The following is a 24,748-nucleotide window of genomic DNA, read 5'->3' as shown; positions in this document are numbered from 1 at the left end:
CACTCTGTGACACTCTACGTCCTTCATATCACTCCATAACACTACGCTACCCCATGCCACTCAACTCTACTCTATGCCACTCCACTCAACTCTACACCACTCCACTCCATAACACTCCACTCTACTCTACTTCATGGCACTCCACTTTATGACACTCCATTCCACTCTCCATTACACCACTAACTTTTAGCCGTGCTCAAGAGCAGCCACGCTGGTGAACAAAAGGCTAAAACATATTGGTAAAGCCAATAGCTCTTGTATAGGCAAGACCTATTGGCTTTGTCAGTGCTTGTTATATAATGACTCCACTGTTCTCAAGCTATCTTGTTTACATATTAACATTAGAAAATCAGTTTATGCAATACACAGACCTCATGAGTTTCATACAGAGAAATACTGAAAGTGATCCGCATTTGCAAACGTTTAGGGCAAAACATATATTTTAAATGTTCATAATGCCGGGGAATAAAAAAACTGCATAAATGAAAACAGAAGGATATGGAATTGTGATAATTAATTTCATGTGGAAAGACACGGACTATACTGTTGCAAGGGGATGCTTACGACACGATGAGATGAAGGGGCCTGTGGCCCATAAGGTTCTGCAACACTGAAAATATTTTATACTGACATATCTTTTTATAGTGCCAAAACACTATGAGTCTGTAGCAAGTGTTGTGTGAATGCTTCATGTCATTTGAGGTGCTGTGCACTCAAAGGGTGGGACAGTGAGTGTTCACTCTTACTCCCCCAAGTAAGGCTCAGAGTCTTGTTATGGAAGTCTGTTTTCACTCTCATTTAGAGTTAATTGTACCACACCAGAAGCAGTGCTTAATTTAAGCCAGTGGTTTCCAATGCTCAGCACTGGCACTTGAGACAGTCTGCCACAAGGTGACACTGTCTGAATAATTGAGAGATGAATACAACAACAGTTAATTATTAATTCAATATACCTTAAAATGACTTACCTGCCTTCCAAGCCATTCTTATAGCTTTGAGGGGCTGGGAGTTTGAATTTTATTACCCATTTCCTGCTAACTCAAGTCTGCGTGATACCAAACAGTTTTTAATTAGATATTAAACTTTAACTGGATCTCGCAAAAAAAGTTGAAATATGTTTTACCCATGACCCCATGAATTCCTAAAATGAGCCAGCTTAGAGAGACAAGAGGTAGAGATAGGCATAGCGATAGGAAGGATTAGTTAAAGAGATACGACAGACAGAGATGAAAGAGAAAAATGTCACTTTCCCGGGGGACCTCTTTGAAGGTGGGGGCCCTGGACAATTTCCCACTTTGCCTCTGCCTTAAAATGTCTCTGGAACAGTTTGGTATTCATAGACATCTTTTTTAAACACAGTACATACATACTTTGCATTCTCAACCTTTTTCACACTACTTTCAAGCTTGTTTTGTTTTAGTTTATTCACAGAAATACACAGAGTAATTTATTATATTAAAAACCTAGAAATTATCCAAAGACGCTATGTCGATTTATCAGAGGATCCTATCAGTCAGTGTGTGTGTAAAGAGCAATCGGTCCATGCTGGTAAAGAGGATGTTTTGTTCTATCCAGGAAGAGCTCTCTAACATGGATGATCTGTGATTTGAGCAAGCAAGGCCTGAACAGGTCCCCATTCCCTGGGCCGAGGGGCATTGAGCTCAAGTAATCTCTACACATTGTGTCCTCCCAGATTATCCTCCACAATTGTCTCTGGATGTGGATGGGGAGCGACGAGATGAGATTTTAAGCTCTTTCTAATGAGGTTGTCCTAGAGAGAAGCAGGCCTGGAGCAGCAATGCATGGCGCATATCCGCTCGTCTTTAGAGCGTCTTCAGAAGGGGCTGCGCGAGGAAGGCTGTAATCCTTGGAGGGAGGTGGTCCGGCCATTGTTGGCTAAGCCTTCCTCAAAGACCCTCCAGTGTATTGAAGGCCTAAAGTTCTCAGATCGGAAGAGTGGTTTGTAACCAGGCACTACCACCACGAGACACAAAGACTTTTGGAAAGACCGCCATACAAGGGGTCGCGTCCCAACGTAACGGAAAGACAGAAGTGGTGTTAGCACCTTCTACCTCATTGGTAAGGCCTATTCTGGAGGCCTATAAGGTAAAATATCTGAAGACAGGGAAGAGGGAAGCTCCCTAGAAGAACCTTCTCTGACATTGATAGTGAACCTCAAGCTCCTCCCAGTCTGTGGCCCAAACCATATACAGACCCACTTCCCTCTCCCTACCTTTATATTATGTACAGCGCTTCATTGCTGGAAGACTGGTTAGCGCTATATAAGTCTCAGTGTATATACAATACAAGGTGGTGCAAGGTCTGAGCTAGAAATTGTTTCAAGAATGACTGTACAGTCTGGGAGAGGGGAGCTATAAAAGAGTTTGCTCTACATCCCAGAGGTATAAAGTTCATGTGCGGTTCTAGAACAAAGTGGCGATGAAATAAGAAGTACTGTAGAGGGGCTGCCATGGTTAGCAAGTCACCGCTGCTCTTTTCCCAAAGGTGTGAGTCAAGCACAAGCGAATACACCCCAAAAACGATGCGACAGCCACGGGAACCTTTGTTGAGACTAAAGTGAAAAACGTATTTTTTTTTAAGTCTACTAGGTGACTGAATTCTCCCAGATCGAATCACGTTTTAAGACCATAGATTTCACTGCTTCGCTCAGAGTGGTGCTTAAAATCACGTACAGAAAATGCAGCGTTTCATCCAGATAGTGCCTGAATTAATGAAATGGCTCATGCAAAACCCAGCATTGAACGCAAATTGCATGAACCATGTAATGGGTGCTAAATGCGCCCAACTTCACCCTCGGGGCCAGATTAACAAAACTGTCATGCAACGCAGCACAGCATCCAAAGTTCCTGTGCTGCGCTGCGTGAGCAGGAGAGAGGACAGCGCTATATCTACAGAGATATGTATGGCACTATCCTGCTCCCTCCCGAGCAACGGTGCAGAATTATGCTACAGAGTGCCACGCACACACCTTTGAGCCATAGTGCAATGGAGTCTGCGATAGTCTAGCTCAGTTTTTGTACTGTAAAGCTACTGTGCTGTACAGTGCACACACATGCAAAGTCATAAAAGAAAGGAGAAATGAAAGTATTTCTCATTTTAACGCCTGCTTTCTTTCAGTGCGTTAATTTATGCACAAAACCCTGTCCACTACTGTTAGTAGATAGAATTTTGCGTCAAAAAACATGGGTAGTAGCACAGAAACACCCATGTCCCACCCATGGAACGCCCCCTTGACACAAAGAAATGATTTGCACAGCTTTGTGTTACTTTTTCTTACAATCCAACGCAAATACCAATTTGCATTGGTTTGTAAATCCCAAAAAAGATTTAGTGTCAGGACTGTGTTAAAAAAAATAGTAATGCAAACCCGATGCAAAACCTCTGTAATCGTGGGCCTCAGTACTTTTGACTTTTCTACATTACAGAAGGCAACTAAGCCCCTACATCCTTACTTCGCATCCACCCCCCACTCTCGAATTTAACATTGTGCCTTTCCTTACTGGCTGCTACATAGAAAGACTGGGTTCTCCATGTCTTAAGATGGCTTCAGTCAATTAACTGCTGTTGCTTTCATTTTTATCACTTGTTTTCTAGCTTTTAATTATAGACTCAGCCATATGGGATGATCATACTATGAGAGTAAAGGCAGAGCTGGCCCAGATATCTGGTAACTCCACACACTGAGTTACCAATATCAGTAACTCCAGGAACTGAGTTACCAAGTATAACACATGGTATTGGATTATGAATTACCAGGAAATCGGTAATTTCAGTTTTGATTTCCTAAATTATTCCTCAGTTACCCATCGTTTTTTTATGCAAAGACGCTAATTGCTTTTATTAGTTGGAGTGTCCTGATAAAAGACACCAGATCTGCAGTGACCATGGATCTTCTGATCTCTCGTAGGAATGTTAACTCCCTGTAATTTGTTTAACTGTGCCTCTTGATTTCAGATTTTTTTTATTTAACCAGTACAATTTCAATTGTGTTATTCACTGGGCATATATAGTTAAATGTTCGAAAAATTATAGGCAGCTGGATCCAGGTGAAAGCGCTGATACTGGTCAACTGGATTTACAAGCAACCAGTCCCTGTTCCTTCCAGCAGTAGGAGCTGTGGCAGTCTTCGGGTCATAGAGAGAAATTTTGACTTGTGACTCCTTCCTGCAAGAAGCACGGTGGCAGACAACAGACCTTGGTGGCGGTGGGTGGCAAGACACATTCTATTTAATAAAATGAAGTATTGTCACAAACTTAAGACCTGCGTAGCGAAAACTACGTCTTCTGTAGGTTATTCCATCAGGAAGTACTGTCTGCCCTCTGTTTGCTCCCTCCTATCAGCAGGCACCGTTATAGACCTCAGCCTGAGTAACCAGGCCATGTCCTCTCTGCTCTATCATGAGGCACAATGACCATCTTCAGTCCTGGGGAGAGAGAGTGTTCTTTCTTTATTCCTTCCGAGCTCCAGGTTAGGATAGAGCTGAAGACGCACCTCTTTGAAGAACACCACATCACGATGCAGTATCAGTCGATGTCTGCTCCCAGAACCCAGCTTCTATCACTGAATCTTTGCCTTTCACCGTGTACAGCACTCTACTGCCTTTTTACTGGGTTTCTGCTATTAAGGTACAATATACATGCATACCTGCATACATACATACTTTGTCCAGCGGAAGGCACTGTGACAATCTTCAGCTCAGACCTGTGGCCACAGACCTTCCAGTAGGAGGCTTCAGACCTGAGGGAAAGAGGCCATGCTGTCTCTTCTCCGTCCAGCAGGAGGCGCTGTGACAGTCTGCTGACCTGGGGAGAGAGGCCATAGCTGTCTCACCTCCTTGCAACAGGTGGCATTGTGACCATCTTCTGCTATAGGGCGACCTTGGTTTCTTTACACCTTCCAGTAGGAGGCATTGTGACAGCCTTCAGACCTGGGGAGTAAGACCATGTTTTTCTTCTCCATCCAGCAACAGTCACTGTCACTGTCCTTGGACCAGGGGATTGAGACCATGCTGGCTCTTCTCCATCCAGCAGGAGGCACCGAGACCATTTTCTGTTTGGGGAAAGAGACCATGCGTTCTTTACTCCTTTCCACAGGAGGTACAGCACTGTGACAATGAGACCATCAGAAGTGGCCAGTGAAACCATACGGTTTCTTCTTCATCCAGCAGGAGGCAGTGCGACAGGCTGCAGACCTGGGGAGTGAGGCTGTCTTCTGTACTCCTTCCAGCAAGAGGCACTGCCAGCGTCTTCACTCTGGGGAGAAACCATACCTACTGTTTGAAGCCAGAAGTACTGAGGCATCTTCATACCTTGGGAACAAGACCATTTCTGTCCTATCAGCTCATGGCGCTGTGGTAGTCTTTAGTAATAACTGAGACTGTGCCGTCTCGATCTTACCCTTTAGGAAGCACTCTAGTTGCCTTCAGACCCAAGGAGAGAGGCCATGCTTTCTTTCCTCCTTCTGTTAAAAGGCACCGTGACAGCCTTCAGACCCAGGATGCGACACCGTCATTTAGGCTTTGACACTCCCGGCGGCTTAAGAAAGGTGCTATAAGCCTCGGTGCACACAAAGAAAATGGCACCAGTCACCTGGTTTTGTAGTAAACAAATATTTTTAGTTCAGTGGGCCCCTTAGACACCTGGTGTCACTGCACCTGCTGCACTATAGATAGCTTCGCTCCTAGACATTCCACAAGACATCAGATCTGGGGAACTAGACAGTGCCTTCTGTCCTGTTTCCAATAGGAGACGCTGTGGCAGCCTTGAGATCGGGGGAGGGACCATTTCTTCCCTGCAGTCACCTTTACATGCAGTGCTGGGAGGGGCGGCGGGCCAGTCGTACAGATCTGTAAGTAACCCGAAGGGTTTGCGGCGTGTACGGTTGCTAAACACGTCCCACTGGTTCTCGCGAGGGTGCCTGGGTGTGTTTACAGGTAACTGGAGACATGTGAGCGAGACTGAGTGCCCTGGAGGAATGTCTTCTCCAGGACATTCCATCCCGCTCCCAGCCCTCCGCGGCGCTCCTCTGGCCCAGGGACACAATTAACACGAGGCTAAACATTTACCACCAGCCAGAAGATCACTACTGTCGACATGCACGAAGATCACATGGGGCGCCTGCCCCCGCGGAGGTGGTTTCTCCGATTTCACAGCGATCTGCTGGGTACGAATGGGATAAGATACCACCTTCTTCGCCGAGGCTCGAGTTTCTCCTTGACTCACTTGACTCACTCTTGTCATTGGCTGTGTTTCTCTTCTTTCAGTTGCTGTTGTCCCATCGCCCCTTTCCTCCTTCTCCGCCCTCTCTTACCCGAATGTATTTTCTCTAACTCGTCTTCATTATCTCTCGTTCTTCCTTGTTCCCGCTCTTTTATCATGTCAATTTCATTTAATTCTTCTATTTTTGTCTCCTGTCCTTGGTCCTCTCTTTTCCCCGTCCCTCCCGCTCTGTTCCATATTTCCTGCCTCTTTGCTACCCCTTTTCCTTTACTCCCATTCTTTATCGATTTTAATTCTTTCTTACCTTCTACCCCCTTGCATTATCCAGTTTTGTCCCTCACTTTACATTTGTCATTCTGTCCCCATTTTCAATTTTCACACCTTCATTCACTTCCATAATATAGTACCTTTCATTTAGGTATTTCTCCATCCTGCTTGATCATGCTTCCATCTCATCCCTTCCTCTCCCTCTTCCCTTCCAGGAAGGGATTCCCTAGGAAATGATGGGGCGTGACAAGGTCACTGAGGATGTGAAACATCTTAGAATCTCCCTATAAGCTACCACTACACATGTGAAAACAGATTCCATTGTAGACAGGTAAAACTTTCAAGAGCTTTTTATAATGTAGCATGAGCAAATTATATTCATTTCCAGGATTCCTTCTGTAAGGTGTAAACCTTTGCAAACAATTGTAAGATCAAACTAAAGGTGCTTTTATCATTTATGCATTCATAATACACAGGATCCCGCAGTCCCTGTATAAAAGCGTGTCTCTAATTTCCTCAGTACAGGGGATTTATCACACACCTCATAGTCCGAGATGCAGAAATTACGTATCTGCTCAACTGTAACAACTTATTACAGTTGAGTTCTGACATCACAGTACCTGCTGCGTTAGCTAACAGAGGTCGGTAAAGGTAGGTCAACAAGCATAATTAAAGGTGCAGTTTCAACAAGCATTATCAAAGCCAATAGGTCTTGCCTATAGGACCTTTTGGCTTTGTCAATGCATTTTAGACAAGCTGCAGAGTCCTGAGGCTGCTGCGCAGTGTGGCCAAAAAAACAACCTCTCGACCAAAAATGTGATGAGATGGCCGCTGCCTTGTTTTGTAGGCATGCTTATTCATTCAACACACGTGCATGTCTACGAAAGGTCGCAGGGTTTTTTTTTTTAAACGACAGATAAATGGGCTGCAGGATCGGGCTACGGATGGAGAGGGGGTGAAGCAATATGGTGGTTGGGTGGAGTAACATGACAGGATGGGGTGAAGCAACATGGAAAAGGAATACTATATTATAGTTTGCAGGCCTAATTGCATAATTTTGGCTAACACAACTGCACTCACATTACATCACCTTGTTTATGAAAAACAAAACCGCTAAAGTAATAAATATAAGACAAATCAAAGTGAATGCGTCAGTATTGCATCTCAACTCACACTACACTAATGGGAATGTTAAATACCAACCAGATTTTCGATAAAAATAAAATAAAAAATAAAAACACAAAAGATGAAAAGAAGTTTATAATTTGGAAAAAAAGAGGAATTTAAGTTGATAATTGATTAATGTTAGTGCTAGATGCCAGTTTACCAAAAATATATCATATATCTGCACAATGTATCTGTGGTGATATTTTTCATTAAACACAACATGATGCATGAAATTCTAAGTGCCATTTAGACCCACGCGGGCAGTTCAATCGCCCATAGGTCATCAGAGGGTTTGCCCTCTGCTCCTACGGTGGAGGACCTCTGTGCCTTTAGTGGACCCATCGAAGGAACTGAACATTGCTGAGCAGCTGCCATGCTTGTTGCATCAACTCGGAAAATAATGTTTTCAAGAAACAACCTCCCAAAGTATGAGTTTGTTTCTTGATAACAAAAAAAGACTCAAATGCATTGAGTCATTGCTTAATTACTCTGCCCCGAGCCGCCATTCTTCGAATGATTGTCCAGGATATGGTCATGTAGAGCTGACCAGAGGTAGGGAGACGTGGCCGTAGGAGTGACCATCACTGTGACCTGAAGGCTGAGTGGCTGACAGGCCACAGGCTCCGATGTTTATACAGAGCCAGCGGAGGTCCTAATGCTGGAAGCCCATTGTTTTCTTCACTCTAAATGAGCTTGTAGCTCACTTAAGTCTAAATGATGTCACTACCAGTATTTATCAAGCAGTAATCATATTTGTTGGGTCGCTGAATGATATACTATTTCTCCGATGCAGATTGCAACCCCGAGAGGAACTCACACAATGGATGACTAATGGCTTTCAGTTTCTGCCACAGTCCCAGATAAGAACACTCGAGAAAATACACACAGCGCATTAGACACAGCAACTGCCACAAAATCGATCTGCACAGTGTGCAAAAGCATAGGAGAAATGGACAGTCAAGAACAACGGCCACAACTTCTACACAGGGATAACTCGTTTCAGACACATCCATACACACGCAGTCACACATCTTCTCCTGCAGAGACACATGTGAATGGAGGGTAACAGCAAGGTGGCGAGGGGGGTGTTGAAGGTGGGAAGAATGTGAATGGCATGAGTGATGAAGGAGAAAGTGTCTAACAGAGGGAACAGCAGTGGGAGGAAGAGAGGGATAAGCAGTCGGCGAGATATAAATAAATACATTCCTATGTAAAATGTATAAAGCGCATTATGTCACCAAAGCTGGTATCCTGGCGCTATATTCCAAGTACTATCTTGCCATGAGTGCACATTCCAACTTCCGACAGCAGTTACAATTACTTCAAGAAGAGCCAGGTCTTCAATGCCTTTCTAAAAAGCAGCAGCTCAGATGAGGCCCTCAATGAGTGCGGAGGATCGTTCTATAATGGAGCACCTTGAACTGAGAAGGCCCTGCCCCCGCCTTGATCTTCGGTAGGTATGAGTGCCGAACAAGTCTGTGGATTGTATCCTTTAAATCCACCTTGCACAGCCACAGGGCCTTTTCCTTGTAGGGCCTTGAAAATAATGCACATGGCCTTAAACATAATCCTCTGCTTCAGAGGGAGCCAGTGTAATTCCTTCAAGGTAACACTGGCCAAGGATCTGCAGGGTCTATTCAGTGCCAGTTTAGCCGCACCTACTTGTGCTCTATAGAGTCGCTGGACCGGGTGGTCGGGTGCTCCGAGTAGTAGGGCGTTGCAATAGTCCAGTCTGCTAAGAATTACACTCCAGACCACCATGGCTCTCGATTGGGAGGTCAGCAGAGGAATCACCTTCCTTAACACACGTAATAGTGGGTAACACGTGCCTGCCACTTTAGTCATGTGGTTCTCCAGAGACAATTTATTGTCAAATGCAACCCCAAGTTTACGGACTGTGTCTGATGGCAATGGCGTCTCGTCAGATGAGAAAGGCCAAGAATTGTAGGGAAATGTCATAGGGGGTTCTACCTGGTGAACAGCATAGGAACTCAGTTTTTATTCCCATTTCATTTCAATGAGTTGACCTTCATGCACTCACTAATTTTTGTCATGGCTCTCTAGAAAGCTGTTTTTGTCCTCTCCTGATTGTTGGTCAGAGATAGAACCAATTGAATGTCTGCATAACTGACCAACTTTAAACCATGCTCCTTTATAAGGGTAATGAGGGGTTTCATATAAAACAACAGATAGAGCAGGTCTGAGAGACGATCCCTGCAGCACCCCCTGATGCAAATGTTTGTATTCAGAGCAATAAGGAGGTAGGGCGACTTCCTGGCATCGATCTGCTAACTAGGATTCCATCCTTTTCAACACTGTACCATGCACTCCAGTTGCAGCTAGTCTACCCAGGGGGATTGTGTGGCAGATCATTGTCAAAAGCAGCCAACAGATCACGTATTATTAAGACTGCTGGCTGTCCACCATCCTCCCTCATCTGCAGCTCATCAAGGGTAGTAATCAAGGCCGACGCGGAACCATGACCAGGTCGGAACCTGAACTCCTCATCCTCAAGAAGAGAGTGGGATTCCAGGAAGTAGGATAGCTCCCTACTCACATATTCCTCCACTATCTTCACTGAGAAAGGAAGGTGCAATATGGGTCTGTGGTTACTTGGAATTAGCAGATCCACAGAAGGTTTTTTAAAAGGGGTGACTAGCACCTTCTTCCATGCAGATGGTACTGTCCCAGAATCCAAGGACTGATTACACAACTGCAAAGTAGGGAGAGCCAAATCAGATTCATACTCTTTCCATAATCTAGGAGGTAAAGGATCTAGTGGTAATCCTGAGGTTATAGGCCTAGCTATGAGTAGAAAACATTTAATTGAGATAGGTTCGAAAAAGAAAAAAAAAATCAAGCCTATTGACCCGACACTCCATTACTTGTACTCTATTCTGAGCCTAAATTGATGTAGTTTGTGTAGGAGAACCTATCATCCAATATCCTGCTAATCTTCTTATCAAAGAAGTTAGACAGATTATCGCAAAGCTCCTGTGATGGAATGACTACATGTTTAGTACAGTCAGGATTAGATACTTCCCGAAGGATATCGAAGAGAAGAAGTAGTGATGGAAAGATGCGAGGAGCAAGGGAAGAAGGAGAGGGTGGGGGGAAAGAGTATAATTTCACCCAGTTTCAAATTGTGCCCCTCAAATGAGTTCCAGTGAGGAGAGGTAATATGGGGAAATAGAAGACGTTAGGGGTAGATGGGAAGGGGGAGTAGCGAGGAAAGGACATGCGTGCCACAGTGAGTCTGGGGGTGGGGAGGGGATCGGGAAACAAAGGTCAAGAGAGGGTCTGTAAGTGAGGGGTAAAAGCCCCAATGGTGAGCGTTAGCAAATGGAGGGCGAGTGACTGGGGTGAAAAGAGAAGCGCTGAGTGAGGGGCGAATTGAGGGACCAGCTAAGGGGTCAGTACAAGGAGGGTGATCCAATAACAGATAAAGTACGGTGTCAGGTAACGAAAGGAACTAATTGAGGGGTTAGGACAAGTATGGTGAGTCAGTAGCAAATAAGGTGAGGGGTACTGAGTGGGAGTGGAGAGAGGGATGATGTGAGAGGTGAAGAGGTGGGTGGTGAAAGGGTGAGGATAGGCTCTGATAAAGTTGTAATGAAAGGGTCTGTGAATGAGAAGAGGCTGTGGAAGGGCTGCAAACGCAGATGGGCAGAGAAGCAGCAAGTGAGGGTGAAGCAGGAGCGAAGAGTGAAGGAAGTGGGTGAGACAACTAAAGACTGGTGAGGAGAACGACAATGAATGAAAGGTACTAAGAAAGGGGGAGAGAAAAAGGGGGAGAGAAAAAGCGGGGAGAAATAAATCAAGAGGCAGGAGAGAGATAATAAGAACAAGCATTTGTAATGCAACGGGTCTCACATTTGCTCGAGATAGAGCTATTAGTGTTGTAAACTCCTAATCAGACTTTTCTTGCCACATAAATTGAAAATTAAAAGTAAAACTGTTTCACATAAGTGAGCCGATTCACAGCGCAATGGCCGCCATGAGCATCAGCGTTGAAGATATGCACAAAAGTAAAAAGAAGTTCGTTCGCAGTCAAACTTATAGGCAAAAGTGCAATTACCCAGTGGGTCGCAAATTGCGACCTACCTCACTAATAATGATGAGGTCGGTCTATTTGCGACCCACCAGGAATCTCAAAATAAACTCAATGGAGTTTATTACATTTGGAATTTCTATTTCCTAATTGCGATTCGCATGGAATCGCAATGAGGAAATCACAATTCCAAATATTAGTACATGTGGCCCTTAGTCTCCTCTAGCCTAGAAAACAAAAAAATAAATGTGTAATGTAACTGGTGCTACTGTAAAGTGCTGACATTGGTGCTAGAAGAAAAAAAAGCCCAAAAAAAAGAAAGAAAAAAAAAAAGCAGTTCATCAATCGCAGTGGATCGACACTAATTAACTTCAATAAATCTGTACTTGGTCCATGCCACACACACACTAAAGAAAGTGGTAAGCAGTGGGCGGGCTAAAAGCTCTTTTTTTTTTTTTAGACACGAGATCATCACCATAGCGACAGCGCATGTATGCTGCCTGCAGGTTCAAACTAAAAACTAAAAGTGGCTTTTCTTCCTTCTTCTCATTTTGTTTAGATGAGCAGCAATAAACTAGAAGGAGATGGTTATAGCAACATGTTTATTTTTTGCACGCCTTAGGTAATTCTATAATGTTTCTACACATTCCAAGTTACAGTGCTTAGATTTTAGTCTGACTAGTACGAAATTGATTCTAATATCTTTTGCAGCAAACATCTAGCTGATTTTTTGTAGTATTTATTTTCCACTAGAAATTCCACTTATATTCTTCATGTTTGCAAATATGCTATATCTCTCATGTGAAAGAGCAATGTACAAAGGATTTAAGTGGTTATGGGATAGGTGATGGTGTGACCATATATTATAAGGAAGAAAGCACCTCCTGAATATTTCAAGACACCTTTGAGTTTCATGACTTTACAGAGGAACTTGGCCTTCAGCCTTGGTCATCGTTATGATCATGGAACTTCTCTGTGATCAGCAAAGTGTACTTTATTCCATATCTAATGCATTTTGCTAACATGACATACCAAAAGCCACTATTCAACAGAACCCTCTTTGCATCACTAGCTTTATGCAAAAATCAGATTTCACACAGACACGCCCCCACACACACACACAAACAGGCAGGGGTGCACTATTTATTACCATTGCTGAGTGCAGGGCGGGCTCATGATGCACCCCTTCAACAATAGTAATAAATAATATATAACAATTTTCATGTCTCTATACATAGTTTATGCCATTACATTTTTTCATGTATACTTGGTTTGACAAAAAGGGGTTTAATGAAAACCCAGATGACATGGGTTAAATCTGCGCAGTAACGTAATACCATTCTAAAGATACCTCATAATTTTTAGGAGAGTTGTTTTCCTCTGTAATTTTTACATGCCATCTAAGAGGCAGCAAACAGCGTTTTTCTCTTGTCGATTTGCCATACTCTAGTAAGAAACCTAAATATGATCTTTGCACTGTCATAATAAATGTATCAATGTACAATTATTAGTACAATTGCTCTAAATAACGTGTTATTGGTAGCATATATGTTCACTGCCATCACATAAAAATATTTCATATATTTTCACAGAAAAAAACAAATTTAAAAATTGAGATACTTTTTTGTCTCAAATGTGTAAAACCACAGAATTCACCATTTACGGTTATGAAAGCACACAACACATGCCTAAATTCACGTCTCACCATGTTGTTCTCCCATTAAACTTGTGTATCTGTGCCGTTAGCAAATAGGTGTTTCGTGCATGGCCAACACCCTAGGTTATGGTATGTGGTATGGGCTTTCATGACAAGTGAAGTTGAGTGGTGTTACACATTTGAGCCAGAACCAAAACTCAGTTTTTAGTAGATATTTTTTTCAGTGAATGTAATTTTTTATTATGTATTTAATTTGCAACTGTTTCTGCGCACAACTTTCTACTATGCGCAGTGGGGTTTTGGTGTCGGACCTGGCCTGTCATCAGTGGCTTTGAGGGAGTTGAAGTTGTTGCTGCGGCCTTTAAGAGACACCTTTCAAAGATAGCGGTTGTGCACCAGAGGGGAGTGGGAGCCAGAAGAGAAGCAGGAAAAGCCACACACACCTCAACTAAAGATTAAAAATTGGCAACACATATGCTAATGGACTCTGTATATTATCTGAGAAACGGGGTCTGCAACCACAAACATAAAATATGGGACTAATATGTAGAGAAGAAAGGACTAGATGGCTTCTATGTGCAATAAGCCCTTAAGAAACAAGGTCTTCTTCACCTGTGGGATAGGCTAGGGTGTTACAGAGTGACTAGATACATAATGCTTTTCACCGGTTTAGCTTCTGATAGAGACCAACTTAAGGAAGCGAAAGTGGCTCACTATTTTGTATGGACGATAGGCCCTCCTCTTACATACACGGACGACACTTTCACCAACGCACTATTATCAGTTCAAAAGCAAATTAGACATTAAGTTGGTCTGGAAGACGTGCAGTGCTCTAGAACAGTGATTCTTAACCTGTGGTCTGTGACACCAACTCAGGATGTCCATAACTGATTAGATAATCAAATATTAGCAGTTTAATAAAGTATAGATAAATAAGAAACCAAATGTACAATTGGACATTCAAGAACGTTATGTAAACATGAAGTCATTTGATATTGCAGACTAAAAGTTACATTGATATCTTTAGGCTTGTGGAAGTAGCACAAGTACAGCAAACTGAATACCCTCTGCCTCTTAACCACCATTGAGACGCTGAACCAGCCAACCATCACTGTACACCTACACTTCCAAATTCAGACCAACCCCAACACCTCTGTTCGTGGCACGCTCAGCTACAGACCACCCGGACCACGGCCCCAGTTCAGTGAAAACTTTCACTGACCTCATCACCCCCCCACCACCCCCATGCACTCGCCTCCATTAACTACATCCTATTCGGCAACCTCAGCTTCCACCTTGAAAACCGCAACAACACCAACACCTCATCCCTCCTGGACAACCTCACCACTCTCGATCTCAAGCAACTTGTTAACCTCCCCAACCACTCAGCAGACCACACCCTCGACCCCATCTTCTCAGCTGGAAACAACATCACCATCTCGCACACCTCTGAACACCATTGGACAGACGACCGATGTGTCCACTTCACCTTTACGAAGACCACTGCATGCCATCACGTCCCCGCCACCCGCCACCAGGCAGAAACTAGAGGAATGTCACTGGAAACCCAGCTTACTGGTGCCCTCAACCACTCCCCACCCCCTCCCCACTGGACGCCACAAACGACTCAGCACACAACCTGCACTGCTGGATTACAGAATGCGCCAACAACATGGCCCCAATCAGGAAACACACCTGAAACCAGCACCAGAGGAAACCAAACTGGTTCACAACAGAACTCCAAGAATCCAAACACAACTGCAGACGACTGGAACAAAAATGGAGGAATAGCAAAGCACCCGCAGATCGCACAGCCTACAAAGATACAATCACCATGCACCACCAGCGCATCCGAGCCTCCAAGAAAGCTGCCATTCAAGAACATGTCAGCACCAATGCACACAACAGCAAGGAGCTATACACCATATTCAAGGAGTTCACGAACCCCGGATCAGACACCTTAGACATCCCCCCTCAAGACCTCTGCAACAACCTTGCCACCTTTTTTCACCGTAAAATCCAGGACATATATGAAGGATTCAAGAACCAAAAGCAGCCCCACCGCCCACCAGCATCACCAAGGACCCCACGCCACAGACCCTGAATCTCTGTACCCCTGTCCCCACAAAAGACACCTGGAAACTCATGAACTCCATCCATTCAGGGGCACCCTTGGACCTGTGCCCACATCACATCTTTAACCTGGCCAGTGCCACCATCGCACCAGAGCTCTACTGGATGATCAACCACTCCATCAAAACCACCACCTTCCCATCCAACTGGAAACACGCAGAAATCAACCTGCTCCCGACTCAAGGGAGATGAAAAATGACAGATCCATCTCGCTGCTCCACGTCCTAGCCAAATTAACAGAAAAGGCCATCAACATGCAACTGATGGAGTTTCTCTAATCAAACTACATTCTGGACCCCTAACAGTCTGGATTCAGAAACAACCACAGCACCGAGACAGCCCTTCTCGCAGTCACAGACGACATCTGCGTCATAATGAACCACGAAGACACTGCCGCCCTCATGTTCCTCTACCTCTTCATCGCATTCAACACAGTCTGTCACTCCACCCTCTGCACCACACTCCATGACGCCGGCATCTGTTGCAAGCCACTGCAATGGATTTGATCCTTCCTGACCAGAAGAACCCAGAGTGTCAGACTCCCACCATACACTTCGGCACACAAAGAAACATGCTGTAGAGTACCCCAGGGATCCTCACTAAGCATGACCCTCTTCCACATCTACATAGCCTGCTCGCGAAGATCGTCAGACAGCACGGACTAAACATTGTCTCCTAAGCTGATGACAACCCAGCTGATCTTCTCCCTGACCGACGACCCATCAACAGCCAAGGGAAACTTCCTCAATAGTATGAGAGCAGTCGCCCCCTGGATGGAAGCCAGTTGCCTCAGGCTCAACATGGACAAGACAGAGATCCTTGTACTCGGGTCCACCCCTCCACCTGGGACGACTCCTAGTGGCCAGCCGCCCTAGGAAACGCTACCACCGACCACGCACACAACCTGGGCATCATCCTGGACTCAACAATCTCTAAGTCAACGCCATCTCTTCTGCCTGCTTCCACACCTTGTGTCTCCTTCGAAAGATCTTCAAGTGGATCCCCACTGAGACTAGGACGGTCACCCACGCCCTGTTCAGCAGCAAATTGGACTACGGAAATGCACTCTACGCCAGCATCACAAAGAAGCTACAAGCAAGACTACAGAGAATCCAGAACGCAGCAGCCAGACTCATCCTGGACATCCCCCACCACAGCCACTCATCCGCCCATATCAGAGACCTCCACTGGCTCCCGGTTGACAAATGCGTCACCTTCAAGGTATTGACTCACAACTATAAGGCACTTCACAACATCAGACCAGACTATCTCAATCACCGCCTGACCTTCTACACCTCTGCCAGGCAACTCCGATCCTCCCATCTTGGCCTCTCCGCCATCACTAGAATGAAGAAAAGCACAGCTGGAGGAAGATCCTTCTCCTACCTCGCAGCCCGGACATGGAATACACTCCCTCTCAAACTCAGACAGGCAGCAATATTGAAGCAATTCAGGAAGGATCTCAAGACCTGGCTCTTTGAATGATCAGCATGTCCACCACAGCGCCTTGAGACCCCACGGGTGATAAGCTGTGCTTTACAAGTACTGATTGATTAATTGAATGAACGATAATTTGCATCGATTTTAGCATAGAGAAAACCAGATCATGCACTAGACCCGAAAAAAGAAAGTGATATGCTGGAGTCTACTATATTGCTTCTTCTTTTAATATTAATATTTACTACATTTATACAGTGCACTCAATGATTTGCCTGGTCACTACGTGCTGATAACATGTGCTAATTATGTCTGAACTCACTAGTACTGATTTCATCAACCTCAGATAAATGAAAGACATGGTGGACCTGCCAGGATTCAAATCTATGACTTTTAGGTTAAAAACAGATTGCAGCAATGTATGCATTAGTCCACTGAGCTATCATGCCCGGAGAGAAGCATGACCTGCTTTTTGAGTTCTGGGATAGAGGTGCTCCTGAGGTGCCTCTGCTACAGATGGAGGACCTAGTGCAGCAGGAGAGTCTTCTTGAGCTCCAGGGTAAAGGTCTTCATAAGGAGCCTCTGCTGGAGAACGTGAACATGCTCCTTGAGTTCTGGAGTGGAGGTCGCTGTGAGTGGCACCTGCTAGGGAGCATCTACTCCCTGAGTTCTGCGGTACAGCTAGGCTTGTAGGGCCTCTGCTGGAGGACAGGGCCTGTTTCTTGTGACCTGTGGTAAAAGTAATTTTGAGGAGGCCATGCTAGAGCAGGAAGACATGCTCTTGTGTTCTGTGGTGGCGGTATTGTTTAGGAGCCTCTGCTGGTACATGAGACTTTCCTTGAGTTCTGGGGCATGAGGGTATTTTCCCGAGTTCTGAGGTATTAGTCTTGTTAAGGAGCTTCTACTAGAGCAAGAGGACCTGCTTCTTCAGTTTTGGTGTAGAGTTACTTTTGAGGAGCTGCTAGAGCACGAAGACATGCTCTTGATTTCTGTGGGAGAGGTATTTTTAAGAAGCCTCTGGTAGAGCAGAAAGACATGCTCCTGAGCCCTTGGTAGAGGTCTTCTTGAGGATGCTTTGCTAGAGCAGGAAGACATGCTCTTGAGTTCTGTGCTTGAGGTATTTTTGAGGAGGCTTTGGCAGAACAGGAAGACATGCTGTTGAGTTATGTGGTAGAAGTAATCTTAAGGAGCCTTTGTTAAAGCAGGAGGGCATGCAGTGGTTGAGGTGAGTTCTGTGATGGAGGTATTTTTGAGGAGGCTTTGCTAGAGCAGGAAGACAGGCTCTTGAGTTTTGTGGTGGAGGTATTTTTGAGGAGGCTGCTAGAGACAGAAGACATGCTCTTGAGCTCTGTGGTACAGGTCTTCTTGAGGAGCCTCTGCTAGAGCAGGAGACATGCACTTGAGTTCTGTGATAGAGGTATTTTTGAGGTGTCTCTATTAGAGCAGGAAGACATGCTCTTGAGTTCTGTGGTGGAGGCATTCTTGAGGAGACTCTGCGAGAGCAGGAAGACACGCTCTTGAGTTCTGTGTAGAGGTATTTTTCAGGAGGCTTTGCTAGAGCAGGAAGTCATGCTTTTGAGTTATGTTGTAGTGGTTTTCATGAGGCGCTACTGCTGGAATAGGAGGGCATTTTCCTGAGGTCTGAGGTGGATGTCTTCTTTAAGAGTTTCCTAGAAGAGGGCCTGCTTCGTCAGCTCTGCGATAGATGTTTTTTTGAGAGGCTCAAGCAGAAAGAACTGTTTCCCGAGTTTGCTGCAGTTGCGGTTACCTGGCTCTTACACATTACCATAAGACATGTTTATTGTTTCGGTGCAGGGAGGCCTAGTAGTGATTTGCCAATAATATATAATTTTCAGTCAATCGCCGAACCTAGAATTAGAATCCAGGGAGCAGGTCAGCAACTTGGCCTCCAACCCACTGCTCCTAATGTGATTGGCTATCTTTCCGAGAAGCATTCATAAAAACTGCTCAACATGAATGGAGTGCTTGATGCATGGGCACAGTGGTCGCGTCACGTTTGCCTGCATAGCTCTTATACAGACAGTGCTTTAAATGGGCGGGTACGGTCCGGTACGGAGTACCTGCACTTCCTTAATTTGAAAGGTGGAGTACCTGCACTTCTCAGCACTGCTCCAAAACATTTAATGGGAGAGTACTGACAGTTCTCTAGAGTAAACAGGTACTCCACAGGGTGAGTACCGGCGCTTCTGTTTTTCCCTTTAAACCACTTCTTATACTGCTATAACTCTCCTGCAAAGAGAGGGGCAGCTGCACAGCTTCGCACTGACAAAGATAGGAACAACTAGCGCGCGGAAATGGAGAACACCATGACTGAACCTCGTTTTATTGCTCTCGCGGTTCTCCTCGCCCCTCCTCCTTCGTTAACTCCTCACCCCTCAAACTCCCACTCATTGACATCACAAAGGGCGCAGAAAGCACCACACTGGCGAAAGTGAAAACACTCACCGCCCTCCTGTCTTGGGACGCATTGACTAACGCGCACCACAAACACGTGTTTCACAATGGCTGCCTCAGAGGGGAAGCGAAGGTCACGAGAGATCACCGGAGACAGACAGGAAGCAAGCTTTTGCGATGCTCTCAAGGCGCTGTCGTGGCCCACAAGCACTTACCTTCTGAAATAATCTACAAAACCAAAGCACTGTTCCTGTGCCCCACCATTTGAAACTGGCTTTCCCTGGAATCTACTCCCCCCTATCTTTTTCTAGATTGTTACCTTACGCGTTTCTATATGGAGCAATCAAGAGCTCTATGGTTCGTATGCGATCCAGTCCGGCGTTTGACGTGCATTCTGGGACTTGTAGTTCTATTTTATCCCATTATAAAATATGGCTATAGATACCACAATGAAAAGAATAAAATTGGGTGATACAAACGACTCACACATGGCCCTGGGAAAGTTGAGAGCCCTGGCAATCATCTGCTATTTGCAACGCCCATTGGTGTTTGAAAATCTAGCAGTGGGCTGTACCAACTGGAGGAAAGGGGTGCTTATGTCTCTCTACCTTTAACCCAACGTATTCATGCAAGCCTCATTGTTTACGCACTATTTTTATTGAGGGCCGCATCGCCATTATGCAAGTGTAACAGTATATGGAATAAAAACCCTCTGCTCTACATTATAAGGATATTGCAAGACACCAGGTGCTCCATGACCATAGAGATAAATGAAGCCAAAAGCTGAGTTCCTTTATAAGATCATGGAACACTGAGGTGATTTGCAATATCGTTTTAACATATGGCAAAGGGTATATTATTCCTTATAACACATGGTCGCACCCTTACCCACCTGCAAACCACTTAAATCCTTGCTGCCTTGAACTTTCATCTAAAATAGTTTTTGTGTTTTCAGATGTGAAGAATAAAAATCTAATATGTAATGCATAATAAACACGCAAAACTTTTATTAATTTGCTGCAAAGGATACTAGAATCAAATTAAAAAAATGCTGTAGTGCAAAATGTATAGAAACATGGAAAGGTTATACCATTCCTGTACCAAAAAAATAAACATGTCACAACATCGTTCGCAAGCATGACATCATCATCACCTCCTACGCCGCGAACACCCAACTTATACTCTCCCTCACCAAGGACCCCGCCAGCGCCAAGACCAACCTACAAGAGGGTATGAAGGACGTCGCAGATTGGATGAGGCTCAGCCGCCTAAAGCTGAACTCTGAAAAAACGGAAGTCCTCATCCTCGGCAACACCCCGTCCGCCTGGGACGACTCCTGGTGGCCCACGGCCCTCGGCACCGCACCGACCCCCACAGACCACGCCCGCAACCTCAGCTTCATCTTGGACCCTCTTCTCACCATGACCAAGCAAGTCAACGCCGTGTCCTCCGCCTGCTTCCTCACCCTCCGCATGCTCCGCAAGATCTTCCGCTGGATCCCCGCCGACACTAGAAAAACCGTGACCCACGCCCTCGTCACAAGCCGCCTGGACTACGGCAACACCCTCTACGCCGGGACCACAGCCAAACTCCAAAATCGCTTGCAACGCATTCAAAACGCATCGGCACGCCTCATCCTCGACGTACCCGCAACAGCCACATCTCCGCACACCTGAGACACCTGCATTGGCTCCCAGTCAGCAAAAGGATCACCTTTCGACTTCTCACCCACGCACATAAAGCCCTCCACAACAAGGGACCGGAATACCTCAACCGACGCCTCATCTTCTACGTCCCCACCCGCCTCTTCCGTTCCTCTGGTCTCGCACTCGCTGCCGTCCCTCGCATCCACCGCTCCACGGTGGGTGGGAGATCTTTTTCCTTCCTGGCGGCCAAGACCTGGAACTCCCTCCCCACCAGCCTCAGGACCACCCAGGACCACCCCGCTTTCCGGAGACTCCTAAAAACCTGGCTATTCGAGCAGCAGTAACCCCCCCTTTCCCCTAGCGCCTTGAGACCCGCACGGGTGAGTAGCGCGCTTTATAAATGTTAATGATTTGATTTGATTTGATAAATATCTGGTTTCTGCTTATCAATCTGCCTTTTAGAAAAACAGATTAGAAAAAGGAAAAGTAATTTCACTTTTTCTTTGCTTAAAGTGCAACTGTGACACACCTTGGCTGTTGGCACTGGCAGGAGGTAGTATGAGATCTGAACTCAACGGTAATAAATTATTATAGTTGTACCAGAGATATCACAAATTCCCTGTAATAAGGATACTGGAAACAAATTTTTTAATAGTATTGGAGACGCCCTTGTATTATATAGCATTATTTTCCACAGCCAAGAACAATACTGGTTGTTAAAGGGCCTCTGGCTGAAGTGTAGGACAGCAGTATGGGTAGAATCAATGGAAATATCTCTTAACAATCGTCCTAGATGGGAGCAGAAGGCCTCTAATGTTATTAAAACATTCCACACACTCTGGGTAAATTGTACACAGGGAATCAGAAGGATAAGCATTCAAATGTTAGAGAAGGCCTATAGTGCCATTTTTTGTCCTCATCCACTCCCCTGTCTGCAAAACTGCATTATATTAATGCTGGTAACTGTAATCCATGCGGGTAGAAGCACAACTGGAAGAGGTGAAGACATCCAATGGGACCCTTTTTGGAGTATCTCACTTACTTGTGATCTTCCAGTGCACAGTTTTCTGTATTTCCTACATTTATGTACATTTTGTATAAAATATGAATTCCTCTTAACCTGTCTTGCCTCGTGGACCAAGTTGTGAAGGTGTCACCTTATCTCTCTGAAGTTTATTTTTTAAACTGTGCAAAGTTAAAACAAAAACAAAACAAAAAAAACAATAAAACGCTAAAACGTTTTTAATGGAAAACTTTGTAGCATGGGGATTTTTTTGCTGGACAGTTTTGCGTGAAAATTGCAAATGGAAGGTGAAATGACAAGAGGCACCAGCACAGTGTTTGGTGGGCATGAGAGGCAGGTGCCAAAGAGTCCTCGATGATGTGAATAGCAGGCGGAGGGAGAAATCACGACAGGCCCCCCGTTACAGTGTTCGATGAGAGTGAATGGCAGATGAGATGACAAGCTTCACCAGCACAATGTTTCATGGGCATGAATGGCAGAGGGGCTGAAATTGTGTGAGGCCCCAGCACATGTTCAATGAGTGTGAATTGCGGATGGAGGTTGAGCTGACAAGAGTCACCCGCACAGTGCTCAGGCATGAATGCAGGAGTGAGGGAAATAACAAGAGGCACTAGAAATTACAAGAGCCACAATGTTGGATGGATGGGAATGATGGGAGGAGAATTAAATAACAGGACGTCCCAGCACACTTCTTGATGGGTATGATTGGTGGATATGTGACATGGTTCCTATTTTGGGAATAGGACTGCATAGTTTAGGGTGACAGCACCACCCATTGTGGGCGACTGAGTTAATCTCACACCATCTGGAAGCTGTCGGCCCGACTTCTGGCTAGCTTGCAGTGCCTCATCCAAACCTAAAGGGTGACGATGATTTGTAGCAACCTAAACATGACACTCGGGGAAACTCAAGGTGAACAGATCATACCCATTTCTCTCAGTTACACAAAGACTCACACATACCAAGGAAAACAAAGAGATGCAAAACAAGTTTCAATATATTTATTGAAGCAACTGCATCCGATTATAAAAAAGCATGGGCTGCAATAATTAGGCAGATGAAACATAATGTAGTGATTATTAAAATCAGATTGAAGAAGATAAACACCCCCACCAATGTCAAAAACCTGAGGGCACAGAGGTGGTAAACATTCTGCCTATCCCAATCTATGGGAAGGACTCCGGTCCCATCTGCCTGATGTCTGCTGGCAATCCTCGTGGTTGGCTGAAGAGTCAGTGCCAGGATCAGCAAAGCTCTCAATGGGATGGTGTATGTCGCAGGATGGTCATGACTGGAATGCCCTCTGCCCCCCTTAGGCCTATGCAGTGTTTATATAACAAATGCTGCAGTGTTCTAAAAACAGGCCTGACGTAATAATATGTCTGAAAAATGGGGACTGTCTCCTAAACTCCTGGAGTGGCAAATTGGAATATCATGTACCCAACATGACAGAATTAAGCAGGGCATAAAGTGAAATGTGTGCAAAGGGCTGATAAAATGTGAGCGCTAACAACTATCTCTTGTCAGAAGCAGATGATTAAAATATAAAAACAATGGGCTAAAAGCTGGCTGCTAAAAAATATGAAATTAATATAAACATGTCTAATTTTTAAAGATACAGACTACATGCCTAAGGCTAAAATAAGGGATTCCAACCCAGGCACTAATGTGAACCCACAACAGATGAAGGGTAAAGTTCAAGCGGCGCCAGTGCAGAGTTTGATGGGTATGAATGGAGGATGGCAGTTGAAATGGCAAAAGGCACCTGCACAGTGTTTGTTGGGCACAAATACAAGTGGGATGAGATAAACAAAGACACCAGAATGGTGGGTGGCAGGGAAATTGCAAGAGGTTGAATGGATGTGAATCATGAATGGAGGGTGAAATAACAAGAAAATCCAACACAGTGTTGGACGGGCATGAATCGAGGATGGAGCATGAAATGACAAGAAGCACCAGCACAGTGTTTGGTGGGCATGCACTCGGGCGAGGGTGAAATAACAAGAGGCACCAGAATGCTGGATCGTGGGTGAAATGACAAGAGGCACCGGCAAAGTCTTGGATCGACGTGAATAGACGATTGAGGGTGAAATAACAAGAGACAGCAGCACAGTGTTTGATGGACCTGAATGAAGCATGGATGACGAGAGGCACCAGCACGGTGTTTGATGGGCATGAATCCAGCTGAGGTGAAATAACAACAGCCAAAATACTGGCAGATGTTGCGTGAAACAACCAGAGGCACTAGCAGAGTGGTGGATGAATGTGCAGGGTCGATCGAGGGTGCAATAAGAAGACAGCAGCACAGTGTTTGTTGGGCATCAATAGAGGATGAGTGGCGCCAGAAGAGTGTTTCATGGGCGTGAGTGGCTGATTTCGGGTGAAATAACAAGAGTAGCTAGCACAGAGTTTGATGGGCATGAATGGAGGAAGGTGAACGGAAGGCACAAGCACATTGCTGGATGGTTATGACTGCAAAAGAACAGACATAAAAATGAATTTCTTACACGGAATAGGATCAACATCACCAAACATTCTGAAATACTTATTGTTGGTGATTGCTCGTCCTGCCAGATTGGGTTAACAGACATTTTGGGATTTGTTTTTCCTTTTCATGGGTTGGACCCTCCAGGTCATGCCAGGGTGTTCATATGATGCTCGTCACAATGAATTACCCAGACATAACAGGCAGCCTTGTACTTTCGGAATGT

General features: G+C 45.1%; 1 protein-coding gene across 1 annotated transcript in view; it reads left to right on the top strand.

Moving 5' to 3' along the window:
- WNT3 (Wnt family member 3) overlaps positions 1-24,748 on the top strand; it is a 139,521-nt gene that overhangs the window by 89,399 nt on the left and 25,374 nt on the right. The gene's annotated exons all lie outside the window — the stretch shown is intronic.

This window comes from Pleurodeles waltl, chromosome 6, assembly GCF_031143425.1.
Source record: "Pleurodeles waltl isolate 20211129_DDA chromosome 6, aPleWal1.hap1.20221129, whole genome shotgun sequence".
Taxonomy (NCBI): domain Eukaryota; kingdom Metazoa; phylum Chordata; class Amphibia; order Caudata; family Salamandridae; genus Pleurodeles; species Pleurodeles waltl.
Note: the sequence above shows the minus strand (reverse complement) of the source record. Positions and strands in the feature narration are given on the sequence as shown.